This window comes from Mus caroli, chromosome 13 (genome assembly GCF_900094665.2).
Source record: "Mus caroli chromosome 13, CAROLI_EIJ_v1.1, whole genome shotgun sequence".
Lineage (NCBI taxonomy): Eukaryota > Metazoa > Chordata > Mammalia > Rodentia > Muridae > Mus > Mus caroli.
The window spans coordinates 79,169,296-79,179,742 of NC_034582.1; the positions used below are offsets into that span (position 1 = coordinate 79,169,296).

General features: G+C 39.1%; 1 pseudogene; it reads right to left on the reverse strand.

Moving 5' to 3' along the window:
* Positions 1-8,733: 8,733 nt before the first annotated feature.
* Positions 8,734-9,343, reverse strand: LOC110308699 (annotated as a pseudogene).
* Positions 9,344-10,447: the final 1,104 nt, after the last annotated feature.

The following is a 10,447-nucleotide window of genomic DNA, read 5'->3' on the forward strand; positions in this document are numbered from 1 at the left end:
AAAGATGGCCTAGTCGGCCATCAATGGAAAGAGAGGCCCATTGGACTTGCAAACTTTATATGCCCCAATATAGGGGAATGCCAGGGCCAAAAGAATGAGAATGGGTGGGTAGGGAAGTGGGGGGCGCTATAGGGGACTTTTGGGATAGCATTGGAAATGTAATTGAGGAAAATGTGTAATAAAAATATTAAAAATTTAAAAAAATAATAATTTCCATAGAACACTGTTGGTGTGCATAACTTGATTGTAACAAGCGTTTGAAGAGTGAAAGAGGAGCCAAGTGCCTTAACAGTTTAGAACAGTGGTTCTAAATCTGTGGGTTTCAACTCCTTTGTCAAACCTCTAACTCCAAAAGTATTTACACGATGACTCATAACAGTAGCAAAATTACAATTATGAAGTAGCAATGATAATAATTATAGTTGTGGGTCATCATTTCATGAAGAATCACAGAGTCACAGCATTTGGAAAATTGAAAACAGTTGATTTAGAGGCTCTTAGGAAAGGAATTCCAAGATGAGAATATCAGAAAGGGTACCTCTAGAGAGCTTGTCAAAGTTCATCCTTAAGCAATCATATCAGCAATAAGGACTCACCTTTCACCTTTTGATGTTGACCAAGAGACAAAGATCCCCTAGGTGAAACTGACCTGAATCGCTCTTTCCATGAGTAGTAGCTCTTAGGGTACCCACAAACACCACTCATGTTTTCAAAGGAGTCATGCAACCAACAGTTCAACCCAACTATGACACCAATGCACCATATCAATGACCAACATGGCATGATAATCTTAAAGGTGCAGTAGTAGCTTGCATATCATGGTGGTAGCCTATAATTCTCTAATCAAACTTGATTAGAAAAGTACTCAATGAAGCAAAACATAGCTAGCAGTGGGAACCTAGCTAACTACTCAGTGCTAGTAAAGTCATGGTTTCTGGAGGAGAATCTAGAATCATTAATTTACAAAACCAGCAAAATCTCTAACCACAGTCTGTAAACATTTGACCTTATATTGACAGATAAGTATAGTCTTCACCCAGGATCAAGGAAACAACTTTGTGTAATAGGTAAAGACCACTACAAAAAACCATAACCAATAAAATGTAGAGTTGTGGAACCCAGTCCCAATAAATACATCTGTAAAGTACATACCTATGGGTGGGGAACATTGCAGAAGGGGATGTAAAGACTGTAAGAAGTAGAGGACTGGGAGGGGGTTCCTATGTTCTGTTCTAACAAAAACAGAAGCTTCACCCATAAAATCTCACCAAATGCCAAAAGGTGAGCTAAAAAGGATGACAGCCATGGGCATGACAACTGAGTGGAGAACATCGCACAAGGTCTCAACCCTACACAAAGGACTACAGGAATCTGTGGAAAACTGCAAGTGGGAAGAGTAGTCTTCTGTAGGGAAGCACATAACAATTGATTGTCCTGTGTCAAATGGTCAGCTCTGAAACCGCACACAGAAGCCTCATTAAAGGACGGAGAAGGTTATATTTAAGAATGTATGTATGCTGATATATATATATATATATATATATATATATATATATATCTCCATGCAACAACTAGGAGGCCAAGAATTTGAAGAAAAAAAAAGAGGGATGAGTTTGTGGGAATGTGTAGAGGAAATAAAAGTAAGGAAGAAATGTTGAAATTACATTATAATCTTTAAAACAAAATTAAAACAATAAACAGTAATATTCACAGTTTGAATCACTTAGGCACCCCACACACCATAAGGAATGTCACAGTAAGAACACTTGGTATTCCATAACTGTAGAATAATTGTTCCCTAAGTGTCTGTGAATTAACACAACTCAGTTCAGAATCTCTCCAAGTTTACAACACAGAGTATACAGCACAAACTTCTAGACTGCCACATTCAGCATCGGCCTGCTCTGTATCAAATGTGTACTGAAGAACTTCAACAGGAAGAGTACACATGGGGCAGATTCTATCTACTGTCCTACATACAAATTAATTTTTTCACATGTTAATGGCACAGTAACTATTTGTTTCTTTATTTTCAAAAATACTTTGAAGAGAACAAGGAGAGTATAGGAGACAGGTTGGAAGGAAAGTGGTGATGTTATAATTACATTATAATTTCAAAAAATCATATATACATAAAGTTTGAATTTCTACTCACTTTTAATCTATTATCACCTGAGGCAGATTAATGTTCACAAGTTTTTCACATTAAAATAAGAATATGAATTCTAATTGGATTTTTGAAATTCTCTATCTTCAAGTAACATAAAGATCTTTTAAAATACAATCACATGTTAATGAATCATGTATACTACTTTTGAAGACATCTTCTAGAGGACAGTTACCTTTTAAAAAATGAAAATGTTTACTAGGTTTATAACTTAGGAATTTTTCCTAAGTGTGTGTGCCTATACCCATTTGTAAAGAAGGTGACATAGACAATCTTTGATAGTTTTTTTTCCTTCTTCTTTCTTTTTTTTTTTTCAGGAAAACCAAGATCTTCAGGGCCACTGTTCTCATAAAAAATGACAAAGTGATGTACCAGGTTTATTCAGCTCTGAAGGCAAGAGTCTCTGTCTCCTCTCCGGAGAGCAATGCTTTTAATGACTCTGGAGACAGGGCTGCTATTTGGAAATCAACAAACACAGTCTGAATTGACAGTGGCCTCTTTGTGTTTTACCTTTTAATGGGAACTAATATTTTCTCCAGTTTTTCATTTTTCCCACCTACAAATAAGCTGCTATAAAGAGTGAGTTGTAATGCTTATCCCATTCTCTTCTGTACTTGAAGTAGCAAAGCTGACGTGCCAAGTCCCTAGACTAACCCTTTATTTGGAGACAGAGACTTTTTTCAGAATAAATAAAACCAGAAATTCCATCTTAATAAGGCAAGTGTAGCCCTCTGCTGCTGTTCTCACTACTGATAAATGATCACTATGTGCATCAATTTAGTCCTTCTTGGAATGGAAAATAACTCATGGCTTCTATCTGAAGCAATAGAGAGATCACTAGGAATTCACTTCCTCAGAAAACATAGAAACAAATGAACAAAGATATATGTACTGTATAATATGATACTCTATAGAAATACTCAGCTAGGAGAACTTAGAAATAGTCACAAAAGAATTTCAAAACTGGTAAGACAATAATCTAATAGGTTTTTAAAATGATGTTTACACAATGCAACTTTTGCTCTATAAGCGCATTTTTGTTTTTTTAGTGCAACAGCCTGATATATTTTTTATTCCTTCAGACTCAGACTTCTCAGGAAATTATGAGTCCAGACAGCTCAAAAGTATCAATTTTCAAAGATGTAGCTGTAGAGATTCTTTTTTTCTACCATGGTACATAATTGAGGCAGAACTAATAAATGAAAAAGAATGTAATTTCATCCATTCCTGAGAAACAATGTTGCTTGCTCTTTTAAAGACAAAATATTGACTGTTGATAATAATTCCACTTTTGTTTTTTGCATAAGTTGTTCATTAGAAAACAAGTGGTAAACTTAAGGGAGGAAGTATGTTTGTCATATTAGAAAAAAGTGAAAATAGTATCAATGCCAGAGTTAATTCTGAATTCCCTCATGAATAAATAAGGCCCATAGTGCAGTCTTTAATGTTTTGGAGGCAAAGTGAAGCCACTTATAGCAGGAATACCTGGAGTGAATGCTAATAACTCAAATTTCTAGACCCCCATCTTAGATGTAAGAATTGCATTTTATGGAATCTGAATTTTATGTATTCCCTTAGAATTTCCTGTGCTTGAGCTGCGGAAATTGTTCAGCAGGTAAAGATGCTAATGACAAGCATAAGGACCTGAATTCCTTCTCTGTGTCCCACATAGTAGAAGAGGATGAAGTCTCATAAATTTTCCTCTAACTCCCAAATGTGCACTCTCTCTCCCTCTCCCTCTTCCTCTCATCATCTCTCTTCCTCTCCTTCTCCCACTCTCCCAACTCTCTCACACACACATGCATGCATGCACACAGAGAAAATGTAACAAAAATTAATCATTTTCAATAACCGTATCTATGATATCATTAATATTTTTAACTTATACACAATAAATATGGCTAAATTCCCAAGCTGTCTGACTTTATTTATATGCAAGAAAATTAATTTATTCTCATGACTTTCAGAAACAATGCTGAACAAGATGTAGACTGTGAATCAAAGCTACAGAGCCTTGCACATGCCCAGGGAATTGTCCTAAGAAAATATAGGAAAGTGGAAATATAACTGATACACAAATGGGAAAGGATCAATGTTTTAAATAAATAAATAACATGTCTGTTAGCTGATATTTCTACAAGTCTGTGCTTATTGTACAAAATTAAGCTTTCTCAAGGACACCCACTTACAATGATGTCTTTGACCAATGCAAGATACAGACTTATTCATGGAAAACCCTGAACTGCTTTGATCGTATGCGGCATCCCATGCGGTCCCAGAAAAACTGTAAAACTAGACATTTGAGCATTTTCTGAACATATGTTAAAGGAAAAACGAGCCTAGAGAATTACAAGTGAGCGAAAGGAACACTAATGACATCTGGGGATGAAGTTGGGGTTGATCATTGGGGCGGTCTACTCTGTGCTCACTCGGAAAACAGAAATACTCTCTGCACAACTTGTCTTATTTTGTTTGTCAAAGTTCAGCAGCTCGTTTTAAATCTGCATTGCACCTCAGTACTGGAGTTGTTTCAGAAGAGAGGCTCCAAGCTTCTTTGTATAGACTCCAGGCTGTGAAATCTGGAAAGGGCTGTGCTGCGGGGTACAGTCAGAACGAAGTTCCCTGTGGCTGGGCAGTGTATTAGCTTTCATTCACGACTTACTTTCACACCAGGAAAACTTGGAAGAGGTTAATCATGCATGGCCTTTGTTCCTGGACATCATTCCCAAGCCACTTCAGATGATGCTTTTACACGGTGTTATTCTGCCTTCCGGTTTAACTCCCTGCCATGTTACACTTCTGATTTGTGTCCTCACTGTAGTGTTAAATTCCATGAAGGGATAAATTAGTTTCTTGTGGCTCCCATAACAAATGGCCACATTTAGGTGCAGAAGACAAGGAGAGCTACTCTTTCACCATTCTGGGGGACTCAAATTCTTAGTTCCATGTCCTTCCCGAGGCTGTGGGGAGAATCCTTCCTTGCCTCTTCCAGGTCCTGGTAGCAGCCATACCTCCTGTCATTACGGGGTTCATAGTCATACCCTTTCGCCTCTGTCTCAACTTTCATATGACTTTCTTCCTGCATGTACACTTCTGTTTCTTCATCTTATATACAGAGCTGCTATCTGAGTGTGCAGTTTTATACCTATAATTTCAACATCCAAAAGGGTGAAGCAGGAGGATTGTCGTGAGCTGGAAATCAGACTAAGAGTGGGAGACGGTCTTTAAAAAACGAAGCACAAAACTATCATCGAATTTATGGCCCATCCTAACCCAGGAAGCTTCCATGTCAAGGCACTCTGCTGGATTATTTCTGTAAAAACCTTTTTTGTTCTAGTAGTTGTTAGCATTTCTTCTAGGCTCTGCCCAATAGTTAACTAGCTACAGCCAGTTACAAGCCTGGCTCATGTATAAAGACTGTTCTGTTCTCTCTCTCTCTCTCTCTCTCTCTCTCTCTCTCTCTCTCTCTCCTCTGTCCCCATTTTTTTCTCTGCTTCCACTCCCTTCCCCAGACCCCCTTCCCATGTCCCAGTAAACTTCACTTTATACTAGACCAGTTGTATGGCTGATAACTTGGGGGGGGCGGTGAACCTGCCTCAGCATGGGCCCGCTAAGGCACACCCCCCACACCGAATCATGCCATTGAATTATAAAACATATCAATACTTGTAGGCTCCTAGAGGATGTATCTTTTAGAACACCAGGAACCCACTGTATGTTTTAACTGCCAATCAGCCAATGGCTACTCCAGCTTGTTTCTTGGGACTATTTGCTTTGAAAATTGTTTTCTAGCATTTTACTCTGTCTTTGTCACTGAGGTGGGTTTCCTGCAAAATGTTGAGTCCTATTTATGTAGCCTGTCTGTTAGTTTATGTCTTTTTATTAGGGAAGTGAGTCCATTGATATTAAGAGATATTAAAGGAAAGTCATTGTTGCTTCCTGTTATTTTTGTTCTTAGAGTTGGGACTGTGTTCATGTGGCTATCTTCTTTTAGGTTTGTTGAAAGATTACTTCTTGCTTTTCCTAATGTGTAGTTTCCCTCCTTGTGTTGGAGTTTTCCCTTTATTATCCTTTGATGGACTGGATTTGTGGAAAGATATTGTGTGAATTTGGTCTTGTCATGGAATACTTTGAATTCTCCATCTAAGGTAATTGTGAGTTTTGCTGTGTATAGCAGCCTGGGCTGACATTTGTGTTCTCTTAGGGTCTTTATGACATCTCTCCTGGATCTTCTGGCATTCATAGTCTCTGATGAGAAGTCTGTTGTAATTCTGATAGGTCTGCCTTTATATTACTTGACCTTTTCCCTCACTGCTTTTAATATTCTATCTTTGTTTAGTGCATTTGGTGATTTGATTATTATGTGACAGGAGGAATTTCTTTTCTGGTGCAAACTATTAGGAGTTCTGTAGGCTTCTTGTATGTTCATGGGCATCTCTTTATTTAGTTTAGGGAAGTTTTCTTCCATAATTTTCTTGAAGATATTTACTGGCCCTTTAAGTTGGGAATCTTCACTCTCTTCTATACCTATTATCCTTAGGTTTGGTCTTCTCATTGTGTCCTGGATTTCCTGGATGTTTTGGTTTAGGATCTTTTTGCATATTTCATTTTCTTTGATTATTTTGTCAATGTTTTCTATGGAATCTTCTGCACCTGAGATTCTCGCTTCTATCTCTTGTATTCTGTTCGTGATACTTACATCTATGGCTCCTGACTTCTTTCCTAGGTTTTCTATCTCCAGCATTATCTCTCTTTGGGATTTCTTCATTGTTTCTCCTTTCATTTTTAGATCCTCAATGGTTTTGTTCAATTTCTTCACCTCTTTGTTTGTATTTTCCTGTAATTCTTCAAGGGATTTTTGTGTTTCCTCTTTAAGGGCTTCTACCTTTTTAGCTCTGTTCTCCCGTATTTCTTTGAGGGAGTTATTTATGTCCTTCTTAAAATCCTCTACCAGCATCATGAGATATGATTTTAAATCCAAATCTTGTTTTCCTACTGTGTTGGGGTATCCAGGACTCGCTGTGGTGAGAGCACTGGGTTCTGATGATACCAAGTAGTCTTGGTTTCTGTTGATAAGATTCTTGTGTTTGCCTTTCACCATCTGGTAATCTCTGGTGTTAGATATTCTTGCTGTCTCTGTTTGGAGATTGTTCCTCCTGTAAGTCTGTAAGCCTGTGTCAGCACTCCTATGAGACTATCTCTCCCCTGGCAAGACCAGTGCACAGAGTGCTGCAGACCAACCCCCCTGCCTGGGTGCAGATGTAGGTCCACAGAACCCTGTTCCAGCTGCTCTGAAGCTTCTGTGGCCTGTGTACTCCTGAGTGGTCCTGTCTTAGAGAGTCACAGGAGAGAAAATGGCAATATCACCTGAATCCTGGAAGCAATCTCTCCACTGGAAGGAAAGGTACACAAAGGGCTGTGGAACAGCCTCACCTACTGGGTACAGATGTAGGCCTGTAGGACCCTGTCCCAACTGCTCTGCCATTTCTGTGGACTGTGTGCTCCTGTGGCCTCTGTGTTCCTGAGTGGTCCCACCTTAGAGAGTCACCAAAGGGAAAATCATGAAACATTTTTATTATGCAGAAAAGAGAATGACAAGCTGGTTATGAATTTGTAATGAAAATACTTTCCCAATATCAACATAATATAGGACATTATGTTTTTATTGTTATGTGTCAAGTTTCTACATTTTCACTAAAGGCAATTATTGACAGATCAGACCAGCTACCTACTCAGAGGGGTATTAGTCTAACAAGTAATTTCTCTTTGTTTTGTTTGCTTCATCTTTTATCCTAACTTCTTAGAAATGTTTCTAGGATTCAATCTCTGGACTAGTTGTAAGGTTGTCCTCATCCTTGGGTTTTAAATTTTTCTTTAAAGAGCTATGAATTTGTCCTAAAGTATATATTTCCTAAATTAACTATCTATAAAGAATTCAATTAGCCCATGTGTTCAAGAAGCAGTAACATACTACTACACATATGTCTAGAAAAATCTACAAGAACATCCATAAAGAATGTAAACAAATGGTCCTGTATCCAAACTTTTATGAAGACTAAAACATTCCAGAAGGAGGTAGCTTTTATAGCCTCTGAAATTATTGATACAATCAATCCTTTATGTATAAAGGACTGGCTTTAATGCTTCTATTTGTTTTTAAAGTTAAATGATTTATTACCATATAGAATCTTCCAGAAAATATTGCTTTGTGATCTGTTTGGAAGGAGTAAAGGCAGTGCTTATACTTAGTCAGTATCGACAGTGTGCACTTCTAAATCCCAGCCCAGTTGTGCAGCCCTCATCTTCATAGCTGCGGAATATGGTATTGGGTTAGGTGGGTGAGGCAGCCTTGCTACTCATTTTCAACACTGAAGCTCAAGTCATTCCATGGTTTTCACTTTAATAAAACTCAAGCAAGTGGTGAGCTCTCAGCTGTCGTGAGCTCTCAGCTCTCTAAATGTACCCTCTTCCCACAGGAGCAGTGCCTAAGAAACCTTTGGTCCCCACTTCCCTGGTGGTGGAGGAAGGGCAGGAAAGCTGTGAGGCACAAACAGTCTTTATTGGGATCACACCAGGAGTCCATTGGTCTTGAGGACCTCTATGAACTTGCAGATTTTCTTCTCCAGATTCTTTTTTGCCTATTGCAGTAGCCTCAAAAGCTGATTCTTCTTCCAATAGTGGATCTTGGCCTTTTCTTTCCACCTCTCCTCTAGAGTGGCTGTCACTGCCTGGAACTTCAACATGACCTCATAAGCCAGATGCACCAGGTAAGCAAACTTTCTGGTAGGCTTCAGACAAACAACCTTGAGGGCAACAGGGACCACCATCCACTTTTTCTTGTCATGGGATGGAGGGATCCCATCCAACACCTTGAGGCGTTCTAGGGCAACCTGGCTTCTCTTTGTCTTGTGGGGCAGCATGCCTCGCACAGAGCTCCAAAAAATGTGACTTGGGGCTCAGAAGTGGTAGAGACCTTGAGAGGGGTTGGTATTCATCTGCTTTGGGAGAAAAGCCAGATACTTTAACTTGTTTCTATAGAAATTTTTAGAAATGTTAATGCCTTCACAGTGTACAACCACCACCTTCACGTCCAACAGTACCTGCTTGACCACATGCCTCCAGAAGGCTCAGAAGATGGCCTTGGCCATTCAATACTAGAACCTGCCCCTCCACCATCTTTAGCAGCTCTTTGGGTGACAAGAGAGATAATCTAGGATGTTTTATATGATTTTAATATGGGTCAATCATGACATTTTGACCCATATATTTATTTTAATCAGTTTGACCATTAATTTACTCTGTTTTTCTCCCTGAATCTCAGGGCTTCTATGCCCCATAAGGAAATGAGCTATTGATAGATATCTAGGTGGTCCAGAGTGCATGGTGCCAAGAGAGTCATGGATTCTTTTCCCCCATCTGCCCTAGCAACTTACTGATCAATAGTCATATTGACAGAATTTTAATGATGTTCTAAATGGCTCTTATGATTATAAGGTGACCCATATTTAAAGGCATGTTAAAAGTCAAAAATCTTTCAAGTTATTTTTCTTATCATTTTAGTGTCTTTCAGCCTCTATAGTCTCTTATGAGTCCACTGTTCATATATCACTCTCCCAAGCCTATGCCCACATAATAATGTTAGATCTAAAGCTCATTATTCTCCCTTTGTTTTTCTTAACTTTTTATTTCTATTTTGCAGTTTCACCTCCCTCCCCTCCTCTCTGTCATTCTTCTGCCCACCTCCACACCCTTCCACTACTTCTTTTCTTCTCTTCAGAAAGTGTGTGTGTGGGGGGGGGGGCTTGCTCCCTGTTGAGGCTAGATGAGGAGGAAAGAGTCCCAAAGACAGGCAACAGATGCAGAAGTAGTCCCTGCTCCCACTGTTAGGAGTCCCAGATGAAGACCAAACTACATAACTGTAACTAACATATGTACAGAAGGCTTAAGTCAGTCCTATGGATGTTTTCTGGCTGGTGATTCAGTCTCTATGCATCCCTATGGACACTGGTTAGTTGATTTGTAAGTTTTCCTGTGGTGTGTTTGACCTCTGATGCCTACAATCCTTCTTCCCCCTCTTCTGCATGATTCCCCAATGGTTGGCTTTGGGTCTCTGCATCTGTTTCTATCAGTTGTTGGGTGTAGCTTCTCTGATGATGATTGTGGAGGCTCTGTCTGCAAGTATCACAAGATATTCTTTGCAATGCCAGGGGTGGCCTCCCTCTCACAGCATAGGATTTAAGCTGGACCAGTAATTTGTTGGTCATTTTCTCAATTTCTGCT